At 34.7% G+C, this 25818-nt stretch overlaps 1 pseudogene; it reads left to right on the forward strand.

Moving 5' to 3' along the window:
* Positions 1-3391: 3391 nt before the first annotated feature.
* On the forward strand, positions 3392-17040 carry LOC100616789 (elongation factor 1-alpha 1-like; annotated as a pseudogene).
* Positions 17041-25818: the final 8778 nt, after the last annotated feature.

Raw genomic sequence — 25818 nt, forward strand, 5'->3', positions numbered from 1 at the left:
GTTCATGTTGGTCTTTCCAGCTTTTTCTGAAATAATTCTGCTCACCATTTCTTTTAACACAATAGTGTTTCATCACCAACATATACTGCAATTCATTCCCTAGTGGTGGTATTACAGGATCAAAGGATATGCACAGTTTTATAGCTCTTTGGTCATAGTTACAAATTGCCCAGGATTCAGAATAGTTAGATTAGTTCACAACTCTACCAACAATGTATGAGTGTAACAATTTTGCAATATCCCCTCCAACAGTTATCCTTTACTGTAATATTGATCAGTATGATAGGTATGAGATAGTACTTCAGAGATGTTTTCATTTGAATTTCTCTAATTGAGAGATTTAAAACATTTTTTTCATGATTGTTGATAGCTTTGATTTCTTCATCTGAAAATTGCTTGTTCATATTTTTTGACAATTTGTTAATTGGGGGTATGACTTGCATTCTTATAAATCTTACAGTTCCCTCATATTTGAGAAATTAGACCTTTATCAGAGAAATTTGCTATACAATTTTCCCCTAGTCTGTTGTTTCCTTTTTAATCTTGGTTACATTGGTTTTGTTTGTACAAAACCTTTTAATTTTAATATAATTAAAATTATTAATTTTACATCTTGTAATGCTCTCTATCTCTTGTTTGCTCACAAATTCTTCCCTTCATAGACTTGAAAAGTAAATTATTCTAGGTTTCCCTAATTTAGTTATGGTATCCCCCTCTATATCTAAACCATACACCCATTTTGACCTTATCTTGGTTAGATAATGGTTTTTATGAAAAGATTCAACAGACAATATGAATCAAAGTGACAGAGCTGTCAAAACAGTTAACATGAGCTTTCATTGCATTAAGAGTGGCCAAAAGTTCAAAAGCAGGGCTGCGATAGTCCCAGGATACTACTTTGTTCAAGTTATGTACAGAATATATAACTTGCTCAGTTCTTAGGGACACATTTCAGCCTGGTCATGAATGGTATGGTTTGGGTCTAGAAAAGAGTTCTCAATCATCTTTATGCATGTCATGTACCTCATTGACAATCTCTTGAAATTTAGGGACTCCTCAGAATAATATTTTAAATGTATAAAATACATAGGTTTATAAAAGAAACTAATATAGTGATTATCTATCTATCTTGAAAAAACTAAGTTCACAGACTGCTTGTGGAGAGGATAAAGACCAAGACAGTGAGGAGACTCAGAATTCAGATTATTTGAAAGACCAATTGAAAGAAAAGAGGATGTTAATTCTGGAAAAGAGAAGATTTGGGCAGGAAGGGATTTGATAGATGTATTTGAAGAGGTTTTTTTAAATGGAAAAGTGATTAGATTCTGCTTCACTCTTGGAAATTGAAGGGCAGTTACTCATCAGGGAAAAAATAAAAAAATCCCAATCCCTAATAATCAGAGCTGTCCAAAAGTGAAATGGGATGGCTTTGGAAGCACTGGATTCTCCAAGAAAGGTCTTCACAGTGAAGCTAGTTGATCAATTGTTTAGAGATTTCTTGGCCAGGCATTGTAATCGGTGACTGTGATGGTTACTTTTCATTTCTTTTTTTTTTTGTGATCTTGTTAAAGAACATGCTTTTTGTATGTCGTCAAATGCATGGCACAGTGCCATACTCATGGCAATTCCTAACTAAATGTATCCAGAATTGTTTAGTCTGAAGGAAAGAAGACATAAAGTCAAGCATGGTTGTAGTGTTCAAATATCTGAAAGTTTGTCAAAAAGAAGAGGCAGTGTTGCATAGTTATTAGAATGATCAATCTTAGTGGCAGTAAAATATGGATTCATATTCTTATTTGGAAATATAGTAACACTGTGATCTTAAGCAAGTCTTTTAATTTCCCAGTGCCTTTTTGCTCTTTGAGATTCTAAGATGCAGAATCCTTAATCTGTATTGGTAGAGAAGTTTTCCCTTTAAGAATACCCTATAGGGATAAAATCCAAGGCCCATTTCCCTTCTTCCTTCTTCTTATTAAAAAAAAAAAAAGATTGATAGTATTCTGCTTGCCCCTATTGAATCCAGAGGATAGAACTAGAACCAATGAGTAGAAAGACAAATATTTCAACTTAAAGTGAAAAAAAAAACCCTAAGTTAGAGCTGTAAAGACAGAATATGCTGGCTAAAGAATTCATGAGTTCCTCATGACTTTTAAGTGAAGATTAGGTAACCAATTTTCAAAGGATGTGGTGGGAAGATAGTTTTTCTTCAGATAGAGATTTGGCTAAGTGGCCACCAAGGGTCCTTTCGACTTGAAGACACTCTGTCATTCTATAGTCTGATTGTTAAATCATTTAACAATCAACAGCAGATTGTTTTATCAGCAACCTGTTAACATTTTATTCATTACAATTTTATAAAACACTCCTATGTACCAGGCACTATGCTATGCACAGTTGAATATTCACATAATTCCTAGAGCTGATCATAGAAGATAAATATTTCTCGTGTCTATTTTGTGCCAGGTAATGTGATAAGTAGTGGGGATACAAAAAGAGGTGAAAGTCCATGTCCTTAAGTAGTTCATGGTAAATTAGTGCATAGAAGGCAAATAGCAAACTATACATAGGAGAAATAGGTATAATTAACAGAGGATAGACACTATAATTAAGAGAGGTTTGGAAAGGGTTACTGTAAAAATTGGGATTTTAGTTGTGACTTAAAGGAAACCAGGGAGGCCAGTAGCTAGAGTAGTGGAGGGAGAGCATTCTAGCAATGGGTGATAACTAAAGAAAATGATAAGAGCTAAGAGGTTATGGAACAACCAAGAGGTCAGTGTCATTGGATTGAAGAGTGTAATGGGCTTCAAGGAACATCTTGTCCAAAATTACTGATTTAAAGAGGGATAAACTGAGGTCTGTGGCAGTGAGGTGTTTAGAGTTTCAGAGATATAGAACTGGAAAAGACTTCGGAGGCTATCTAGTCCAACTCCTCCCTTCCCTCCCTCCCTCCCTTCCTCTTTCCTTCCTTCCTTCCTTCCTTCCTTCCTTCCTTCCTTCCTTCCTTCCTTCCTTCCTTCCTTCCTTCCTTCCTTCCTTCCTTCCTTCCTTCCTTCCTTCCTTCCTTCCTTCCTTCCTTCCTTCCATTACATTACCTTTACTTTCAGTTCCAGGAACAACTCTAAGACTGAATGGCAAAGACTAAGCTAATGGGTCTAAGTAACTTGCCCAGGGTTACACAGCTAGGAATTGTCTGAGGCCAGATATGAACCCAAATGTTCCCAACTCCAGGCCTGACACTCTCTTCACTGTGCCACCTAGCTGCCCCAGAACCCTTTCCTTTAACAGATGAAAAAACTGAAGACCAGGGAATTTGAATTTTCCAAGGTCACAAAGATAGTAAGGATTAGTAGAGGTAGGATATGAACTCAGTTCTTTTAACACTAAAGCCACCATGCTACCATTACTGCAACGCATTGCTTTCCACGTGAGTGAATGATGGTATTTATCTCTATAAGTTCTTGAAATAGCTTAGAAATACTATGAAGATTCACTGCTAAATCTATATTTAACAAGTGGAAAGGTGATAAGAGGAAGATTCATTTGATTCTTGGGCCACACCTTTGTCACAAAAGATGTGTTGCTTCTGGCACGTTCCATTCCCTTCGCGATGTGAGGCAGTGAGACCCTGTGAAAAAAGCACAGAATTTATTAGAGTTAGAAGAGTTTGGTTCTGGTCTTGCCTCTATGATTAATTATCTGTGTGACCTTGGGCATATCATGTCACTTCCCTCACTTGGGTGTCCTCATCCATTAAATGAGGATGTTGGATTCGATTATCTTTCAAATCCCTTCCAGCTCTAAGCATATCAACACCAAGAGCTTTTCCATGCAAACAGCAGAGAGTTTATTTAAGGAAAAGGTCAGCTCCAAAGGGTAGGTGCCAGGTTCCACTAGGCAATACCACTTAGTGGACTTTTTTAATGGAAACCATAGAGAATGAATCATGTTTTGAATATGTCTTTTTAGCAGAACTCTGCTGGCCTCTGACACCAACTTTAATAGGTTTTATCATTTTGGAAAATAAATTTCCTTCCTCTCTGCATTGCTTCATTTGTGAAATAGATTATTCAAACTCTAGAGTAGCTCTGAGCCTCCCCAACCCACCACAGCAAACAACCCTCAATTAGCACAAAGTCTGATATTTATTTCATAACACCTGTGTAATATAAACACCTGAAATTTCATCATTAGCCCAGATCTCTCAGTATTGCCCTGCAAATAACAGACATCCTTTTCAAATGTCCCATGGGACAAAAAGATGAACTCTTCAATTAAAAAAAACTCAATTAATTTTATTTCATCTGTCTAAAAATTGCAATGGCTTCTGAGCAGAAGTAACATTGTGTATTATATTCACAACCATACCCAGAGGAGAGCAATTAGGAAGTATTAAAAGCAAAAATGCCTGTGTTTGCATAAATCCAGATTAGCATATATGTGTGCGTGCATATAGATGTCTATATATATAAATCCTTGGTGATTTGTGACTTTTAAAAAGGACTATTACTACAAACTGAAAACAACATTTGGTAACCATTGAAAATAATGGATTATTGGGGAATCTAGGTCCAGAGCTAGGTCCTGGGTTCAATCCTGGTCTCAAACCCTTCCTAACTGTGTGATCCTGGGCAAATCACTTCTATTTGCCTAGTCTTTGCCCTTCTGTCCTACACTTGTTACCAGGACAGAAAGTAAAGATTAAAAAAAAAAAGAATTCAATGGACTTCTAAGAAAAAGTAAGGACAGTGTGGATTTGTGGTGGGTCATGTCTTCGGGAATGTTAATACTTCTTAGGATCCTAAGTCCCTATTTCTTCATTGGTCCTTTGACGTTGAAGATGGAGAGCAAATTAGATAAACTATTAGAATGATTCAGGGTTAGAGATGAACAGAACTTCAAAGTTGACAGTGACCTCAGTGGCCATCTACTCCAAACCATAGTCTACAGTCTCTACTATAGTATACTCAAGTGGTCACCCAGTCCTTGCTTGAAAGATGGGGTCTTCTCCCTTGCCTGCCCTGTCTCCAGTTTCACAAATCCCTTTTGGAGAGTTCTAAGTTTTTCTATATGTTAAGTCTAAAATTACCTTTTATTTTGTTTTTTTGCTTTTAGATTTCTACCCATTGCTTTTAGTTCTGCCATTTAGGATTAAACAGAACAAGTCTAATCTCTTTTTCACTTCAACTTTTCCAAGTTAGCTATTAAATCCTCCTGAGCCCTCTCTTCCCTAAGCTACACGTTCCTATTTCTTCAACTGATACATGTATGGCATGAACTTGAATTCTTTCCACTGTCCTCCATTTTGTTGCTTTTCTTTGTATTCTATGGCAACCACAGCTGATGACATCAGCAGTCTATGAGATGAAACCAGAACAGGGTACAGAAAAAATACCACCTAATTCTTGGACATTATGCTACTTATAATAATACTACTTTAATATGATATTAATCCTTTCTGGTTCACTTGCAATTATTGTTCACTATCTCTCCCATTCTCTACACTCAATCTTTTTTCAGATAAGCTACAATTTTTCAGACAAAACCACCTAATCATGCATTCTCTATCTTGCATTTAAGTTAGTTTTTTGAGCCCAAGTACAATCAAACCTTACTACAAGCTTCAGAACTCATCAAATTTTGTATTGAATGCATTCTGACAAGAAAAATTCGTCAAGGTATTTGACATTTGCTTGGCACTGGACACACTTGCTAGAACTTGTTGGCATAGCAATCTTAATCTTGGGAAGCTTGTGTCTGCTCTCCACCATTCCAAAATAAAGGCTCACAAATTAGTTTAGGTGCATCAAGAAGAGCTCAACACTGAGGAGCTGCAAGAACTTCAAAGGGAGCAACAACAGCTATTGGCAGGAGAATCTTCTTCAGGTGAGGAGGAGGCAAAGGACCATAGCCTTACTTCATTAATCAAGGAAATGTGTGTAAAATGTATGAAAGTGAAAACTTTGTTTTCTGGGTAAACTTTATATCACCCTGATAAAGCTTTAACAAGCAGAATTGTAAATTTGTTAAATGACCAGACCATTTCTCACTTTAGAGGAATTTTAAAAGCCAGACAAAAAAGTTTGCACCTGGTGAATCTCAAGCAGGATTCAGTGGTGATAAGGGACAGAAAAGAGAAAGAGAAAGAACTCCAGAAAGCCAGTTGCCCTCATAGGAAGGGGACTCCTCTTCCAGGCATTAACATTTCTCTTCCCCACCATCCCCTAAGGTTATAAACTCCTCTCAATACAGGTAAAATTAAGTTAAAATTATTTTATTTAATCTAATTATTTTTTAATTTATACAACTCCATTAATACATATGCCTTATAAAATCTGGGTTTTCTGGGTATCTGGACTAGATAAATTCAATTTAAATTATTCATTATGGGAAAAATTGACACTCAACCTTTTTGATACTTGACCTGCCTTCTGGAATGAATTAAGACAAATTCCAAGTTACCATTATGTAAGACTATAATTTATTGAAATTCAGTTTCATCATTAGATTCACCCCAGTGTTCTAATCTCCTGAAGTCTTTTTGAGAACTTGATTCTATTATGCAATGTGTTTACTATACTCACCAGCATTGTGTGATTGACAAATTTGTTAAGGGTAGTGTCAATGCCATTTTCCAAGTTTTGAATGGATATTAAATCGTGAAAGGTCAAGACTGGGTCCCTGTAGCTCTTTTTTCTGAGACCATATTGAGTTTTTAATGGTTAATATCTGAGTACACCCATTCAAACAATTCCAAATGATGAAGGTTGTTTTATCAGTGACTGTATAAGAATAACTAAAGATCTAGACTAGAGAGAGAGAAGAAACCTGAGGGACTGAAGATCTGGGAGAGGAAAGAAATGGAAGAATGACTCATTCTTTTTTAAAAACTCTTACTTTCATCTTAGAATCAATACTTTGTATTGGTTCTAAGACAGAAGAGTGGTAAGGGCTAGGCAATGGGAGGTTAAGTGACTTTCCCAGGATCACACAGCTAAGAAATATCCAAGGCTAGATATTAACCCAGGACTTCCCACCTCTAGGTTCATCTCTCAAACAATTGAGCCATCTAGCTGCCCCTGACTCACTCTTTTATTTTTTAATAGTCTATCCCTCAAAGAGAGACAGGAAGCAATGTGGTTACATGGAACTGTATAAAACATATTGAGCTCCTTAGGAAAATGCTACCATATAGGACAAAATAATGGCCCTAATATTTGTATGAATTTCTAAGGTATTAACATAATGATATGCATTCAGGAAATGGATTCTTGAGCCTTATAAGCATAAGGTATCAAGAAAATGCAAATTTAATTATAAATCACTCCAAGCTTTGTATTGCACGCACTATTTACTCTGTTTTCCAGCTTTACATATGATTGGGTTATTAAAATTCAATTCTTACTTTCTAGGAGCCTTGAAGCAATCTATTTTTCCTTGAGTAGAAATAGGACAAATGGTGGTAAAGATTATGAGGGGAAAAAAAGTTACATAGCAAACAGTCTATAACCTATAAGACAGATGTAACTATGCCACAAAGGAAAGTGATCCAATGAGTTTGTACTGAGATTTTAAGTCTTTCCTCCAAGGCCAACTATCTCATTTTACTGGGTGCCCACCCAGCATGAAGCCAGGAAGGTCCAGCTATCCCAGACACCATCTATTTGTTCAGTGATTTGCTTCATCAATCTCTGGTATCAATAGAATACTTTCCAGGACACAAAGATCCTGAAGGAAATATTAAAGTTGAGATGGAAGTTAATGTAATTTGTCCCATAAGACAAGTAGACAAGTAGAATCCAGTAATTTTTGAGTGGTTGATTCATTTAAGAATTTAGTGACACTTTTGGGTTGGATGAATGATTTTTTTAAGTCCTTTTTTTTCCTAGCTCTCAATCAGTGTTCTTAAGCACAGCTTAGAAGAATCTAGAAAGGTTCTATTTCCCCTTCTCATTTTTTCCTCAAATAGTTTTTGGGTCAGAGAAATTTCTTCAGGTCACTGATGATCTGAGCAGAGGTCATTGATGAAACATGCTAAAGAGTTATTGAGAGCTAGTACCTCATGGTCCACTCTGCTACCACTTCCTTCAGATATGTGCCTGGCTTCATCTAATGCCTCATCTGCATTCACTCCACTGGTCGCTTCTAATTAGCCAACACTATCCAATTATCAGTCCATGCCTAGTCAATTATCTGATTACCTGCAGTAACAATCAACAAGCCATTTCCTCAAATTCAATTTGTTAATCTAGAGCTCTGAGACATCATTTGGTACATTTTTGGCAGTATCTCATGAAGGATATCAGTTGTCGTGATAAAAATCACCATTGCCTCTGCAGATACTTTCATTTTTATTTTAGTATTTTTTCTTTTTTTTTTAAATGCCTATATTAGAAATAGACTATTGTTGTAGCTAGAGTGCTGGACTGGGAATTGGGAAGTCTGATTTCAAAACTAACTTCTGACATTGAAATGCATGATTCTGGGAAGGTCACTTAATTCTGAGTCTCAGACCTAGACTTTATCTCCTAAGTTAGAGATGGATTCTGATGTGTATAAAAGGAATCACTACACTAGGAGTTCCATTCTGGGTGGCCCCACACACTTTAACAATCACACATCCTTCATGTTTTTAGTTATCTTGATTTTTGATGCTCTTTATTATGTTCCATAAAGCTTCCCTCCACTTTGGAATCTTTTATAGGTTAGAGTCCTCATTTTAGGCTCTTCTGCATTCCTGTGGGAACCACAGCAGAGCCAAAATCATTATAGTTACTTTATTAATGGTTTTTCAGAAGAGCAGCTATGTAAAATTCATTAGATTATAATCCATAAAGTGAGGAAGTTTTTTTTCCCTACTTATACTTTTTTTGTTATTGACATTACATGAATGATATTTATAGCAGACTTAGAAGGAATATTTTCTTAGTGTGAAATTCATTGAAATTCTTGGTACATTCATCTGGGAAACAGGGAAAACTGTTCTAGGAGGTCCTGATTAGGCTACAATTAGATGTATTGCTTAGGGTACATTACTTTATCTCTCCTGTAAAAAAGGCACAATAGACAATCAGTGGTATTTCCAAAAAAGGCAATTTAGGTTTGATGAGAGGAAAAACTTTGTAATAAATAGTTTAAGTTTGAAGCAGTATGGGAAGCCTTGGGAGATAGTGGGATTCTTTGTGCCTCACTGGAAAACCACTTAGACATTTTGGGCAGAGAGAGGATTCTTGTGCCGGCAAAATGGCTTACGATGTGCCTTCCAACTTTTAGGTTCTGTGACTTTGTAGTTTGATAGATAATGTGAATACAAAGGCATGGATAATGAGGTAGAAGATCATGATTGAGGAATTGTAAAAAGGTAAGTTTTACTAGACCAATAGTAATATTTGATAGCAATATTTAATATATCTGGAGAGGCAAGTTTGGACTGTTCTTTTTCTCTTATTTTATTTTTTCTTGATTGCATGTAAACTTTTTAACTTTTTAAAAAACCTTGAATTCTCAAATATCTACTTCACTCCCTCTCCTCTTCCCTCCTTGAATAGAAAACAAATTTGATACAAATAATGTGAAGTTCTGCAAAACACCTTTCCTTATTAGCTATGTTGCAAAAGAAAACACAGACCAAAAAACATCAAGAAAATTTAAGAAAGCAAAAATAAGGCATGTTTTGAGCTGCATTTAGACTCCATCGATTCTTTCTTTGGAGATGGATAGCATTTTTTGTTAAATACTTTAGAATTTTCTTGGATCATTATATTGCTCATAATAGCTAAGTCATTCATAGTTAATCATCATAATGATTGCTGTTACATTGTACAATGTTCCCCTAGTTTTATTCATTTCATTTGGCACGAGTTCATATAAATATTCCTAGGTTTTCTGAAACCATCTCACTCATCATTTGTTATACAGATGAATACAGCATTATTCCATCACAGTCATATAGCACAACTTGTTCATCCATTTACCAATTGATGGGCATCTGCTTAATTTCTGGGTGTTTTTGCCATTAAGAAAGAGCTGCTATAAATATTTTTGTACATATATGTCCTTTTCTTTTTTCTTTTATCTCTTTGAGATATAGAACTAGTAGTGGTATTTCTGGGTCAATGGGTATTGCTTATAGCCCTTTGGGCATGTTTCCAAATTACTCTCCAAAATGGTTGAATCAGTTTGCAATTCCACCAGCAGTGCATTATTGTTCCAATTTGTCTCCATTCCCTCTATCATTTCTCATTTCCCTTTTTTTCTCATTAGTTAATCTAATAGGCATGGAGTAGTACTTTATACTTGTTTTAATTTTTATTTCTCCTATTTATAAGGATTTAGTGCATATTTTATTTTATTTTTATTTTTTAAAATTTTTATTATTTTTTCTCCCCATATTATTTTAGATAGTTTTGATTTCTTCTTCTGAAAATTGCCTTTCCACATTCTTTAATTATTTAATAATTGGAGAATAATTCACATTTTTATAAATTTGACTTAGTTCTCTCTATATATCAGTAATAAGACCTTTATAAGAGAAAGATTGCATAATTTCCCCCCAGTTTCCTACTTCTTTCTAATCTTGGTTGCATTAGTTTTGGTTATGCAAAAACCTTTTAAAATTTAATGTAACCAAAGTTAACCATTTTACATTTTATGAACCTCTCTATTTTTTGTTTAGTCATAAATTCTTTCCTTATCCTTAGATGTGACAAGTAAACTATTTCACACTCTCCTAATTTTCTGATATTATCCTTTATATCTAAATAATGTACCCATTTTGACATTATCTTGGTTGTACAGTGTAAGTTTCAGCCACTCTTTCCAATTTTCTAAGTACTTTCTGTCACATAGTAAGTTTCTATCCTAAAAAGCTTAGATCTTTATGTTTATCAAACTCTAGCTTACTATGGTTATTTACTACTGTGTATTATGTACTTAATCTATTCTGTTAATCCATTTCTCTATTTCTTATCTAGTACCAGATTGTTTTTATGACTACCTCTTTGTAATACAGTTTGAAATCTAGTACTAGAAGGCACCTTCCTTCCCATTTTTTTCCTATTGATTCACTTGATATTTGTGACCATTTGTCCTTCCAGATAATTTTGTTATTATTTTTTTCTAGTTTATATAAATAATTCTTTGGTAGTTTAGTTGATGAGGCACTGAATAAATAATTTACATAGAAATGTCATTTTTATATGCAAGCTCAGTTGTTTAATATCTGATTTTATTTGTGTGAAAAGGGTTTTGTAACTGTGTTCATATAGTTCCTGGGTTTGTTTTGGCAAGTAGACTACCAAGTATTATATATTGTTTACAGTTATTTTAAATGGAATTCCTCTTTCTATCCTTGCTAGACTTTGTTAGTAACATTTAGAAATTCTGATGTGGGTTTTTATTATGACTTGCAGCTTTGCTGAAATTGTTAATCATTTCAACTAGTTTTTAGTTGATTTCTCTAAGGTTCTCGAGGTATACCATCATATGGTCTGCAAAGAATGATAGTTTTTTTCTAATTTTTTCAATTTCTTTTTCTTGTCTTATTGCTATAGCTTGCATTTTCAGTACAATGTTGAATAATACTGGTGATGATGGGCATGTGTGATTCATTCTGATCTTATTGGAAAGACTTCAAGATTATTATCATTTCAGGTAATGCTTGCTGACGGTTTTAAATAGAGAATACTTATCATTTTAAGGAAAATTCCATTTATTCCTATGCTTTCTAGTATATTTTAATATGAATGAATGTGTTTTTTTTTCCACGGTGGGTTTTGCTGCCATCACACAGGTGTTATGAAAACCACTGCAAGACTTTCACAAAACTGGATAAGGACAATAAATCAGCATTGCTGTTATTGGACACATAGTCTCTGGAGAGTCCTTCCATATTTGCCACATCATCTATACATGTACAGTCTTATTTTATTTTATTTTATTTTTTCTCAATTGCATGTAAACCTTTTAGTTGTAGTTGTAGTGATTGTTGTAGTTGTAGTTGAATTGATAAGAGAACCATTGCTAAGTTTGAGAAGGAGGCAGCTGAGATGGGAAAGGGAGCCTTAAAATATGCTTGAGTTTTAGAGATAAACTGAAGGCCAAACATGATCATAGTATCACTATTCATATGTCCCTGTGGAAATTTGAGACCAGCAAGAATTATGTGACCATTATTGATGTTCCAGGACTCCGAGAATTAATCAAGAGCATGATTACGGCACATCTCAGACTAACTGTGCTGTTCTCATTGTGGTTGCTGGTGTTGGTGAATTTGAAACTGGTATCTTAAAAAAAGGGCAGACCTATGACCATTCCCTTCTGCCCTAACCACTAGATATATAAAAAAGCTAATTATTGGTGTCAACAAAATGAATTCTACTGACCCCCAATCCTGGTCAGAATAAATATGAGGAAATTGTCAAGGAAGTCAGCACCGATATTAAGAAAAGTGACAACCATACTAACATGATATCTTTTGTGCCAATTTCATGTTGGAATGGTAACATGCTGGATCCAAGTTCTACTATTGGTTCAAGAGATGGAAAATCACTCATAAGGATTGTAAGACTATTAGAATAACATGGCTTTATAGCTTTGGATTTCATCCTATCATCAATTCATCCAATGACAAGTCCCTGCACCTACCCTTCCATGATGGCAGTAATGGTACTGTACTTGTTGCCCATGTGGAAACTCATGTTCTAAAACCAGGCATAGTGCACACCTTTCCCCAGTCAATGTTACAACTGAGGTAGATTCTTTTGAAGTGCACCATGAAGTTTTGAATGAAACTCTGCCTGGGCAATTTGGAACTATTCCCAAAGGGCTATAAAACTGTGTGTACCCTTTGATTTGATAATACCTCTACTGGGTCTGTATCCCAAAGAGTTAGTAAAAAAGGGGAAAAACCTACTTGTACAAAATATTTATAGTTGTTCTTTTTTTTGTAGTGGCAAAAAATTGGAAAATGAGGGGATGTCCATCTATTAGGGAATGGCTGAACAAATTGTGGCACATACTGGTGATGGAATACTATTGTACTATAAGAAATAAGTAAGATGCTTTCAAAAAAGCCTGAACGATCTGTAGGAACTGATGCAGAACAAAATAAGCAGAACTGGGAGAACATTGTACATAATAATAGCAATAGTAGATGATGATTATCTATGAAGACATGACTACTCTCAGCAATGCAATGATCTGGGACCATCCTGAAAGAGTTATGATGGAAAATGCTATCCACCTCCAGAGAAAGAACTATTGGAGTTATCTGTCACATGAGTGTATTTATGGTTTTATTTTGGGATTTTGGTTATGTATGACTTTGCTCTTACAACAGTGACCAATATGGAAGTGTGTTTTGTGTGACAATACAAATTTTTAAAAAAGAAACTTCCTGGGGCTAATGTTGGTTTCAGTGTTATGAATATATCTCTCAAAGATTTCCACTATGGTAATATGACTACTGATAGCAAGAATGACCCAACATGAAAGCAGCTGGCTTTCCTGCATAGGTCATTATCCTGAACTATTCAGACCAAATCAGTGCTGGTCCTGCACTTGTTCTGGATTGTCACACTGTTCACATTGCTTGGAAGTTTGCTGAACTGAAGACTTATCATCCTGGTAAGAAGCTGGAAGATTCTTAAAATCTGATGATGTGACCATCATTGACATGGTTCCAGGCAAGCCCATTTGTGTGGAGAGCTTCTTGGATTGTCCTTTACTAGGTCATTTTGCTTTTCATGTTATGAGGCAGACTGTTGCACTTTGTGTCACCAGGGCAGTTGACAAGAAGGCTGCCCAGAAAATCAGACAAGAAAATCTTCCCAGAAGGCCCAGATGACTAAATTAATGTTGTGTACAACACCTGCCACCTCAGTCTTATTCAGCAGTGGAAAAATGATCTCAGAACTGTTTGTCTCAGTTGTCCATTTAAGTTTAGTAGTAAAAGTAGTTAAAATTACAATGAGTCATAAAAGTTTTAGGAGGAAAGGAATGTTTTTGTGGATCATTTCTTTTGTGACAGTTTAAAGTTATTAGTTTTTAAAATCAGTAATTTTTAAATGGAAACAATTTGACCAAAAAATCTGTCACAGAATTATGAGAACATTAAAAGAGTTTAATGTGGGAAAAATGTTATATTTTCTCAAAAGCTTTTTCTGCTTATATTGATGTAATCTTATGATTTTTATTGTTTTGTTATTCATATGGTCAATTATTCTGATCTTTAGCCCTACATTCCTGGTATAAATCCTACCTGTTATCCTTTTTATGATATATTGCTGTAATCACTTTGCTATTGTTACATTGAAAAAAATTTTGCATCAATATTCATTAAGGACATTGATCTATATAGTTTTCCTCTGTTTTTACTTTTCCTGGTTTAGATATTGGCACCATATGTGTCATAAAAGGAATTTGGTGTACTTGGTCTATTTTTCCAAATATTATATGTAGTATTGGGATTTTTTTCAATATTTGTTAGAATTCATTAAAAAATAAGAACTTTACCTTCTAATTAGAATCAATAATAAGAAGTAGTTCCAAGGCAGAAGGCCTAGGTGACTGGGCTTATGTGATTTGCCCAGAAGGTGTCTGAGGTCAGGTTTGAACCTAGGACCTCCCATCTCAAGGCATTTCTTTCTATAGCCACCTCACTGCCCCTGTATTCACTTTTGAATTAACTTGGCCATGGGGATTTTTATTTTGGGAGCTCATTTATAGCTTGTTCAATTTCTTTTTCTAAGATAACTAATTAAGCATCCAATTTCCTCTTCTACTAATCTGGGAAAGTTATGCTTTTGTAAATATTCATGTGTTTCACTTAGAAATCTTAGATTTATTGGCATATAATTGGTCAAAATAGCTTCTAATAACTTTTTATTTCCTTTTCATTGGTGGTAAATTCACCATTTTCATTTTTGATATTGGTCATTTGGTTTTCTTTTTTATTAATCATAATTAACCAATGGTTTATCTACTTTATTGTTGTTGTTTTCATAAAACAAACTGATTTTTAGTTATTAGGCCAATGGTTTTCTCACTTTCAATTTTATTAATCTTTCCTTTGATTTTCAAGATATTCTTCTGTATTTTCCCATTTATAATTCTCTCTTTTTTCCCTTGTCACTCTTCAAAAGTGTTTTGCTTTTCACCATTGTCTTTTCTATTCATCCTTCCTCTTATCACTACCCATTCTTTTATTCTGTCACTCCCCTTCTATCACCCCTCCCTCCATTTTGCTCTAGGGCAAAATAGGTTTCTATATCCAACCAAGTGTGTATGTTTTCCCCTCTGTGAACCAATACTGATGTGAGTAAGACTTAGGTGTTGCCTATCACTTCTCAAATTTCTTCTCCACTTTAAAATCTTTTCCCTTTGTGCCTATTTTATGTGAGATAATTTTCCTCATTCTTCCTTTCTTTCCCTCTCCTCCCCCTCCAACCCTATTTCTTGCCCCTTCATTTTATTTTTCTGAAATTACTAGACCATAGTCAATTCACATCTGTACCCTAGGTCTATGTATAATCCTAACTGCCTCAGTAATGATAAAATCCTTAGGAGTTATAAATATCCTATATAGAAATTTAAACAGTTTAACTCTATTGAATACACTTTAATTTCTCTTTCCTGTTTACCTTTATATATCTCTCTTGAGTCTTATATTTGAAAGCTAAATTTTTTATTAATTTCTATGTTTTTCCAGTCAGGGATGCTTAAAAGTCCTTACTATCATTAAATGTCTTTTTTCCCCTTGAAGGATTATACTTAGTTTTGGTGGGCAGATTATTCTTTGTTTGTAGTCCTAGCTCCTCTGCCTTTTAAAATATTGTCTTCCAATCCTTCTTGTTCTTATATGTGGAAGCTGCTAAATATTGTGTGATCCTGACTTTGGCTCCATATTTGAATTGTTTCTCTCTGACTCTGTGCAATATTTTTCTCCTTGAACATGGCAGTTTTGGCCTTGGATTCAATATTCCTAGAAGTTTTCATTTTGGGATATCTTTTAGGAAGTAATTGATGGATTCTTTCAATACTTATTTTATCCCCTGGATCTAGGATATTAGGGCAGTTTTCCTTAATAATTTCTTGAAGTATGATATCCAGTCTTTTTTTTTTTTTGATCATGATTTTTAGGTAGTCCAAAAATTCTTAAATTATCTCTCCTTGATCTAGTTTCCAGGTCATTTGTTTTTCTAGTGAGATAGTTCACATTTCCTTCTTTTTTCCCCTTCTTTTACTTTGGTTTATTGTTTCTTGGTGTCTCATGGAGTCATTAGCATACACTTATCTATTTCTAATTTTTTAAGAAATTATTTTCTTAAGTGGTCTATCTTTTCCATTTGGCTAAGTTTACCTTTCTAAAGAAATTCTTTTCTTTAGGATAATTTTGTTCCTTTTTTTACCATTAGACCAATTATTTTTTAAAATGTTATTTTCTTCAGCATTTTTATGGCTTTTTTTTTTTGCCAAATTGTAGACTCTCTTTTCATAATTTTCTTAGATCAGTATTCTTTTCCCAATTTTTCCTCTGCCTTGCTTATTTTAGTTTTAAAAAGCTCTTTTGATGTCTTCTAGGAATTCTTGGTGAGTCTATTTCCCATTAACATTTTTTAATGCTTTACTTTTAACTATTTTGGCATCATTATTTTCTTTGGAGTTTGTGTCATGATCTTCCCCATCACTATAGTACCTTTTAATGGGTAAGTTATTTTTTGTTGTTGTTTATTCATTTTCCATTCTATTTCTTGATGTTTAACTTTATATTAAAGTTTGACTCTGCTCCCCTTGGAAAGGGAAGGCACTATCCCAAATTTTAGTTTCCTCTTGCTGATATTTTCAGAACTCATTCTGGGAGCCTGTAATTTTTTGGTGTTTCCAAGGTGGTATGATATAAGGAGAGGTGTGGCCAGTGCTCTCCTGGCCAATTGTCCAGTCTTTTACCAAAAAAGGATCTTGTTCCCTTGTGGCTATCAACATATTCCTCTTAGTCTAAGAATTGCTTTAGGTCGCCTGCTCTCCTATAGTTATAAGTGTTAATGCTCCTTTCCTCCTTGGACTTGAGTTTAGGACCCCCTACTCCCTTCTGAGTGATCACAAATACTCTTCTCTGCCCTGTAACTATGACCAGGGTCCTTGTTTCTTTGCTACCAACTCCCCTTTAACCTTAAACTGTGACCTGCAATTGGTTCTGGACAATGCAACAGAGTCCTTAACCTAGTGCCAGCAAAGGATCCTCTATAATCTTTTAAGAGCAGTTGTCCAACTCCCTTACCATCTTTGATCTGAGAGCACTTAAAGTTACTGCTGCCACATATATTGCAGAGATCCCTGTAAAATTAATTATATCTCTAATAATAAAATATTATATTTTATGAGGTTTATTAAGGATTATTAGAAATCAAGGAATAAAAAAGATACAAAATAAAAAACCCACATGCCCATGGCTGATTAGCCAATTCAGAATCCCTCTGCTTAGCTTACCACTAACTTCCTACATCATTGCAATGGCAGAGAGAGCATAGGAGGCGTTACTGCCAGTTAAATACTAATTGTTATCTCGCCCAGGTGGAGACACAGGTGAGATTATAGGGAATTCTGGGAAATACCAAGGACTTCTGGGGATTGAAGTCTAGCGTTCAACATCTCTATTTATACACCCCTAAGGGTAGATAGAGCTTGATAGTGTGCTCTAAGCCCAACCATACCCTGCCTTCCATGATTTAGACCTTTCCCACTAATTTCCTAAGTTGTCTTAGAGAGGAAAATTTTTCCTGTTGTCCAGGATATGATTTGAAGCATTGTTTTAAAGTTGTTTGAAGGGGAATTTGGGAGAGTTCAGATGAGATCCTGATTCTGCTTCACCACCCAAGACTCATTTTTAAATAACTATCAGTGCCAAATTGAGGGACTTATATTAGATTATTCAGATAATATGTAGCCACTAATGTTTACTGAGTCAAATAGGTAGTACTTAATAAATGCTTGTTTACTGATTAACCAAATAAGGGAGAAACTTGGTTGTAGCTGCAGTTTAGAAAATTAACTGACAATTATGTAGAGCATTAATTAGAGTGGGAGATATATGAAGTTGGTAGAACTCTAAGGAGGTCACTTTTGTATTCTAGGTAAAGAGGTATGAGGGATTGAGCTAAAGTGGTTGCTAAGTCAGTGGATAATAGAACCCTCCCAATTGGGCAAATCAAATGGGATACTATTTTAAGCTGCTTAGCATAGTGCCTGGTACATAATAGAGGCCCCATAAATGCATGTTTCCTTCCATTTTCCTAGAAGGGAATGTATATGAGAGAAGTTGCCAAAATTTAAATAGCAATACTTAATAGCTAATTGCATATATGAGATGAAAGTGGCTAAGGAGTCAAAGATGTCAAGGAAGTTGCAAATTTGTATGATTAGGAAAATAGTGATAGGGAATGAATAGGGAAGTTTGGAAGAAGGATAAGTTGGGAAGAAAGATAATTAGTTTTGTTTTGGACATTTCCTTAAGAATCTTATAGAATATTCAGTTTGAAATGTTTTTTTTTGACAGTTGTTAAGTTCAGATGAAGAGAGTAGGGGAAGATCTGGGAGTCATCTGCATAAACGTGATAATTAAAGAAATGGAAGCCGATGAAGTCACCATGAAAGAAAGTAGAGTGGTCTGGGCCAAAACAATGTAGAGAGACATCAAGGAAGACTCATATCACTGGGGTTGAAGGAAAGAGCACTGAACAGGCCTCAGTGGAACTCAAATGTGATTTGGTGCAAGCAGCAGGGGGAAGAACTCAGCCAGCTAGGTCCACCTGAGCAGAGTGAGAGCAGAAACCAATGTAATATAGAACAAGCAGCAGTGGGATGCCTTGTATAGTCCACTAGACCCAGTATAGACAGCAATGGGAGAAACTTAGTCAAACAAGGGCTAGTCTCAGTGAGATTAGGCAGAACCCAAATTGAACCAGTTGAACTGAAAAGCTGCAGTGTTCATACAGCAGGCTAACTAATCAAGAGGCCTCTGCAGAGTGCTCCATTTGAGACTGAGACAGCTGATCCAAGCACAGGAACATTACAAGCATGGGATAGTACCCCTCCATTCTAGGATACAGCTAAGATTCAGCATATATTAAAAAAATCAATGGGAAAAATAACCTCTAACTAAGCAAAAGACAGAAAAAAGGTCTGATGCTAGCCAAATATTTCAACAAGAGAGATGACCAAAATACAAGCAGAAGAGGATAATAAAACAAAAATAAAGATGTGAGAAGCCTTAGAAGAAAATGTGAAAGGATATCAAGCCAAAAGAGAACCCATGGAGGAGCTCCAAAAAAGGATAGAAAAATATTAAGAAACGGGAAAAATTAGGAAAGACTTAGAGCAAAAATTTACTGAAGAAAACAGTTTCCTAAAAAAGGAAATACAAGACCTCAAATAGGAAAATAACTCCCCAAGAAGTAAGTACAAAGACTTAAAGAAGAATATGGATTCTTAAAATTAAAATGGAAGAAATGGAAATAATGACCTTAAGAGAAAGCAGGAAACAGACAAATCCAAAGAAAGATAAAAAATAAGAAATTTAAAATCTCTCACTGGAAAAACAAGGGAACTGGAAAATAGAACCATGCGAGATAATGGAAGAATCATTGGATTGCTTAAAAGTCATGATAAAAAAAAGAATCTAGATACCACATTGTAGGAATTATTAGGGAAAACTGCCCTGATGTTCTTGAACTAGAGGAGTACATAGAAATTGAAAGAATCTACCTATTTCCTCCAGAAAGAAATCCAAAATTTTTAAATCCTAGAACCTAGAACCTAAATTCCAGAATTCCCAAGCCAAGTAGAAAATAGTAGCCAGAAACAAAAAGAAATTCAAATATTGTGAATCCACAATCATGATTATACAGGACCTAGCAACTTCTATATTAAAGGATCAAAAGGCATGGAATATCACATTCTGCAAGGCAAAGGATATAGGTCTACAACCAAAAGTCACCTATCCAGTGCAAATGAGCATAATACTCTAGGTCGAAGAAATTGATGTTTAATGAAATACAGGAATTCTAGGTATTCCTGATGAAACAACCAGAACTAAAAAGAAAATTCAGTGATCAAATTCAACATTCAAAGAAGTATAAAAAAGTAAACAGAAAAGTTCAAGGGATTTACCCTTGTTAAACTAATCACATCTGCACAGGAAAGAGAAATTTTTAAGGAGATTGTATTAACATGTAATCTTAAAAAAATAAAAATTTCAAAAAAGAATGTAGAGAAAGGAGATAAAAGAACTTAGGACAGAGCCTTGGGGTACAATAATAGTTTGAGAGCATGAAATGGAAGATAATACTGAAAAGAAGTATAAGAAGAGGCTATCAGAAATATAGAAGGGAAATAGAAGGAAAAGAGCTTTTATGAAAACCTAGAGAGTAATACACAATAAAAAGAGAATCAATAGTGTGAAATGCTGCACAGGTCAAGAATGATGAGGACTGATAAAAGAGCACTTGATTTTTTTCATTAGAACATCATTTTAGATTGAGAAGTTTCAGACGAATCTTAAAAGTAGGAAGCCAGGCTACAAATAAATGAGAAATGTATGAACGTATACAGCTTTTTCTAGGGGTTTGGATGAAAAGGAACTATTTCCCTTTTAACTTTGTATCTCATTTCTATCAAAATAGATGTTTAATAAATGATTATTGATAGATTTCTGAAGTTTCTTTGTTACCTAACATTTTATGGATAGTGAATTGGGGAAAATGTAGAAATTGGAACAGAAAACCCAATTTTGAATCCTAGATCTTTTCTGGGTTTCAGTTTTTCCATTTATAAAACAGGAAGGTTGGAACACATCAATAATTCATTCCTAGTTTGTGGGTGCTAGACCCTTAAGAACAAAGAATAGACTTATTGCAAGGGATCCTTGAATTCTGGTGTGCAACAAGCACTGTTATTTTTATCTCTGGCAAACAAGCATTCTGTAAATTGACCAGCATTTATAGAATCTCTATGACCTCTAAGTTCTCTCCCAGAATATTAAGAGTATACATTAAAGTCCTAACTTTTGTAGATTTTTTGTAGATTTTTTATTTATTTTATTAAATTATGTAAGATAATAACTCAAGGATACTATTTCCTCACATAGAAATATTACAGAATTTGCAAACTTTTAGTAGAATATAAACTTAGTTTAATGACAAATATTCCTCAGGTTCTTGCTATCATTATCTTTATGCAAATTTCAATAGAAGGTGATCTGTAACTCATTGATATAGTGCAACTAAAGTGAACCCACATTTTTAGTATGGATCTCGACACTAATAAGTTCCTATAGATACTTGAGTCCTAAATCATATTGATAAGTCTCAAGATGAAGAAATATGAGACTATGGAGGGAGTCCTGAATTTGGAATTAAAGGATACAAGAACTTGGGCTCAAGTCCTGTATTTATTATAAAGTATTTGTATGACCTTGACCAAAACATTTCATTTCTCCAAATCAAGTTTTTCTTGTTTATAAAATGAGGGAATTGTTTCAGAAGTCCTTGGAGTTCCATTCTAGGATGACAGGAATCCTTTTGTGTATTTTCATCATATACTTCATGCTTACCTCTTTATAAGAAATCAGCACCAATGAGGGTCTGACTATTGTCCTAAAATTAGCTATACTTTGTATAATTTTACCTTCAATGAAGAAGCATGACGAATAAATTATAAGGACTACTTGAGCATTAGACAGATCCAAATGACTAATAGAGTTTTCTTTCTTTTTTTTTCTTTTTTTCCCATTTGAATTAATTTATTTAGTCAATTTATAACATTATTTCTTGGTTACAATAATCATATTATTTCCCTCCCCCCACCCACCCACTCTTCATGCAACCAACATGCAATTTCATTGGGTGTTACTTGTCCTTGATCAGAACCTATTTCCATGTTGTTTACACTAGGATGTTCATTTAGAGTCTACATCCCCAACCATATCCCTTCGACCCATGTATTCACACAGTTGTTTCTCTTCGTTGTTTTTATTCCCACTATGTTTCCTCTGTATGTGGATAGTGGTTTTCCTCATAGGTTCCTTCAAGTTGTTCAGGGTCATTGCTTTGCCACTAATGGAGAAGTCCATTACATTCGATTGTACCACAGTGTATCAGTCTCTGTGTACAACATTTTCCTGGTTCTGCTCCTCTCACTCTACATCAATTCCTAGAGGTCATTCCAGTTCACACGGAATTCCTCCACTTTATTATTCCTTTGAGCACAATAGTATTCCATCACCAACATATACCACAATTTGTTCAGCCATTCCCCAATTGAAGGGCATCCCCTCATTTTTCAATTTTTGGCCACCACAAAGAGTACAACTATGAATATTCTTGTACAAGTCTTTTTCCTTATTATCTCTTTGGGGTACAAACCCAGCAGTGCTATGGCTGGATCAAAGGGCAGACAGTCTTTTATCGCCCTTTGGGCATAGTTCCAAATTGCCCTCCAGAATGGCTGGATCAATTCACAACTTCACCAGCAATGAATTAATGCCCCAACTTTGCCACATTCCCTCCAGCATTCAGTACTTTCCTTTGCTGTCATGTTAGTCAATCTGCTAGATGTGAGGTAATACCTCAGACAGTGTTTTCTTAAAATAAGTATATTTTGAATTCCTAATAGTGATTTAGCTTTAATTTTTTTCTCTTTTAATAGTTCCAATTACTAGATTTATAGTATGGGTACACTTTATTATAATTCCTTTTAAGAACTGCCTTTTGGTTTTACTCAATTATTGGGATGACAGTTTTGTCCAAGAGTGAATTGAATATAAGACTCCTCCTTACCTTACAACAAATTAAGTTATTGGAAACCTGCTTCAGAAAGCAACTGAAGCACATATTTCTAATTTGTGAACAAAATCTCTCAAAGGTTCTCTGTTTCAGAGTTGTGAACTGATCCAATCATTCTGGAGAATAATTTGGAACTATGTCCAAAGGGCTATACAACTCAGCATGCCTTTTGTTCCAGTAATATTACAATTGTTCTGTAGTACAGAGAGATAAAGGGAAAAGTGGGGGAATGACCTACTTGTACAAAAATATTTTTAGGAGCTCTTTTTGTGGTAGCAAAGAATTGGAAATTGAAGATCTATCCATCAATTGGGGAATGGCTGAACAAATTGTGGTATTTGATAGTGATGGAATATTATTGTGCCACAAAAAATGATGAACAGGATAATTTCAGAAAAAGCTAGAAAGACCTAAATGAATTGATACAGAGTAAAATAAGCAGAAGCAGGAGAATATCATACATAGTAATAGAAATATGGTGGATCAACTGTGAAAGACTTAAGATATTCTCCCTACTTCAATGATCAAGGCCAATTCTGAAGGTCTTGGTGACAAAGGATGCTCTCCACTTCCAGATAAAGACACAAGGAAGTCATTATGCATATCAAAGCATGCTATTCTTTATTTTAGTTTATTTGTGTTTTTATTTTCTGGAGTTTTGGATTTAAACGAGTATTCTCTGACAACAATGAAAAATATGGAAATGTATTTTGCATGATAATACACATATAATCCAGATCAAATTGCTTACCATCTCCTGGAGCCAGGAGGAATGGGAGGGAGGGAGATAATTTGGATCTTATAACTTGAAAAAACATATGTGGAAAATTGTTTTTACATTTAATTGGAAAAATAAAAAAAATATTTTTAAAAATAGATTTCTGTTTCTTCCAGTGTGATTGCTAGGTACCTGCTAATAGAATTGCGGAAACACCGAAAATCGATAATTGACAGCTACAGAATTGAACTATGAAAATTGCTGTTGGTTGAAATATGTGAACATGTAAAGAAGGAAAGCTGGAATTGAGATTGCTGACTTTCTACAACTGAGTTCAAGGTATGGTTCCACTCTTGAAGTACCTGAGACATTTTCCAGTTAAAACTGAAATAGCTATTACCAACTGTGGCTCTGTTAACTCTGTTAACCATAAACCTTTAGGGATTGTATGCCACATTTTAGATCAATTCCTTCTTATACACAGACACTGGAGTTCTTTATATAAATTTTCTTTTTTGGAAACTTTGCTTTTTAACCAGACTTTGGCCACTGAAACCTAAATATTTTATTTTTTTCCCTCACAGCTAAGATTAAAATGGTCTTGATCTCAAAAATACCTGATTTGGAAGCTTTATTTTCATTTTCATTTTTGTTTGTGCTGGTGGTGTTTATGAATGACTGAGTAATGTGATTTGATCTTGCAAAGACAGAAGTAAAATCCAGAATTTTTTTTCCCTTGGAAACATTTTATTTTGGACCAAACCTATGATGAATTCCCTTTAAGAAAATGCATTTCAGTACCTTCTCTGCAACTTATCTGAAGCCTTTAAAGATTGAATGATTTGTCCAGGATCACACATAGCCACTATCAATAGGAGACAGGTTTGAACCCAGCTCTTCCTAATTCTGAGGATAAAATTTTAACCACTATACCACACTGCTTCTCTTTGCAAATGTCATCCTGCTTCCATACAAACATAGGATGGCTATTTTTGCTGTTGAGTATATGGAAGAAAATATGATTCCTGACTGGCAGAGAGAATGCTTAGCACAATTTAGTGTACTTATGTAAAAGACTTAATGAGGTGGTTTCATACACTTTTTGGAGAGATTCAAATAAATAGCATAAGATATAAACAGGTAGTTCTTAGAGGAAGAAACCCAGCCCAAGTAGAACCATTTAAAAATTCTCTGAAGCACTAATAATTCAATAAATGAAAATTAAAGCTATTATATTATGTTATCTCATCAGAGTGGAAAATTAACAAAAGCAGAGAAACATAAATGTTAGAAGGGTTGTGGGGAAACATGCATATAGATGCATTCTTGGTAGACCTGAAAATGGGTATAACCATTATGGAAAGCAGTTTGGAATTAAATACAAAAAGTTATTTCACAATGCATGCCCTTTGATCCAGGTATACCACCTTAGGCAAAAGATCAAAGAAAGAAGAAAAGGTCCCATATGTACAAAAATATTTATTTTTTAGCTCTTTTTATGGTAACTCCACCTCCCCAGAAACTAATGGGATGCTCATCAATTGAGCAAAACTACCAAAAAAATCAATCAAAAGAAATTTCCTAATCTTGAAGTGGAGGTTGAAAGGGGAAAAAAGTGAAAAGGCCTGGAAACTAAAAGAGTTATCCATCAATAAGGGGATGGTCAAAAATTATAGTAGAGTAATGTAATCCATTTTATTATACCATAAGAATGGGTGAAAGATGATTTCAGAGAATCCTAGAAAGTATGACTTAATTCAGACCAAATAAAGCAAAAGCAGAACAATTTCTATAATGACATCATAAAGAAAAACTTTGAAAGACTTAAAAACCCTGAGCCAATCTATCATGAATTATATAACTAGAGAACTCATGATGAAACGTATTACTGATCTCCTGACAGAGGTTGGTGGATTAAAGATGTGGAAAGAGACAAACATTTCTGGACATGACCTCTATGTGGATTTATTTTGCTTGACTATGCTTATTTATTATAAATGTTTTGCTTTGTTTTTCTTTTCTTTTGAATAGAGAGGTTGGGGAGAGAGAGAGAGAGAGAGAGAGAGAGAGAGAGAGAGAGAGAGAGAGAGAGAGAGAGAGAGAGAGAGAGAGAGAGAGAGAGAGAGAGAGAGAGAGAGAGAGAGAGAGAGAGAGAGATAACCATAGTGATGGAAAACAAAACAAGAAAAGATAAAAGAAGACTGGTCATTGAAATAGTTTTAAAGTCCACAAAGGAATTTAGAAAGAAGTTTAGAAGGAAATGTA

This window comes from Monodelphis domestica, chromosome 1, assembly GCF_027887165.1.
Source record: "Monodelphis domestica isolate mMonDom1 chromosome 1, mMonDom1.pri, whole genome shotgun sequence".
Lineage (NCBI taxonomy): Eukaryota > Metazoa > Chordata > Mammalia > Didelphimorphia > Didelphidae > Monodelphis > Monodelphis domestica.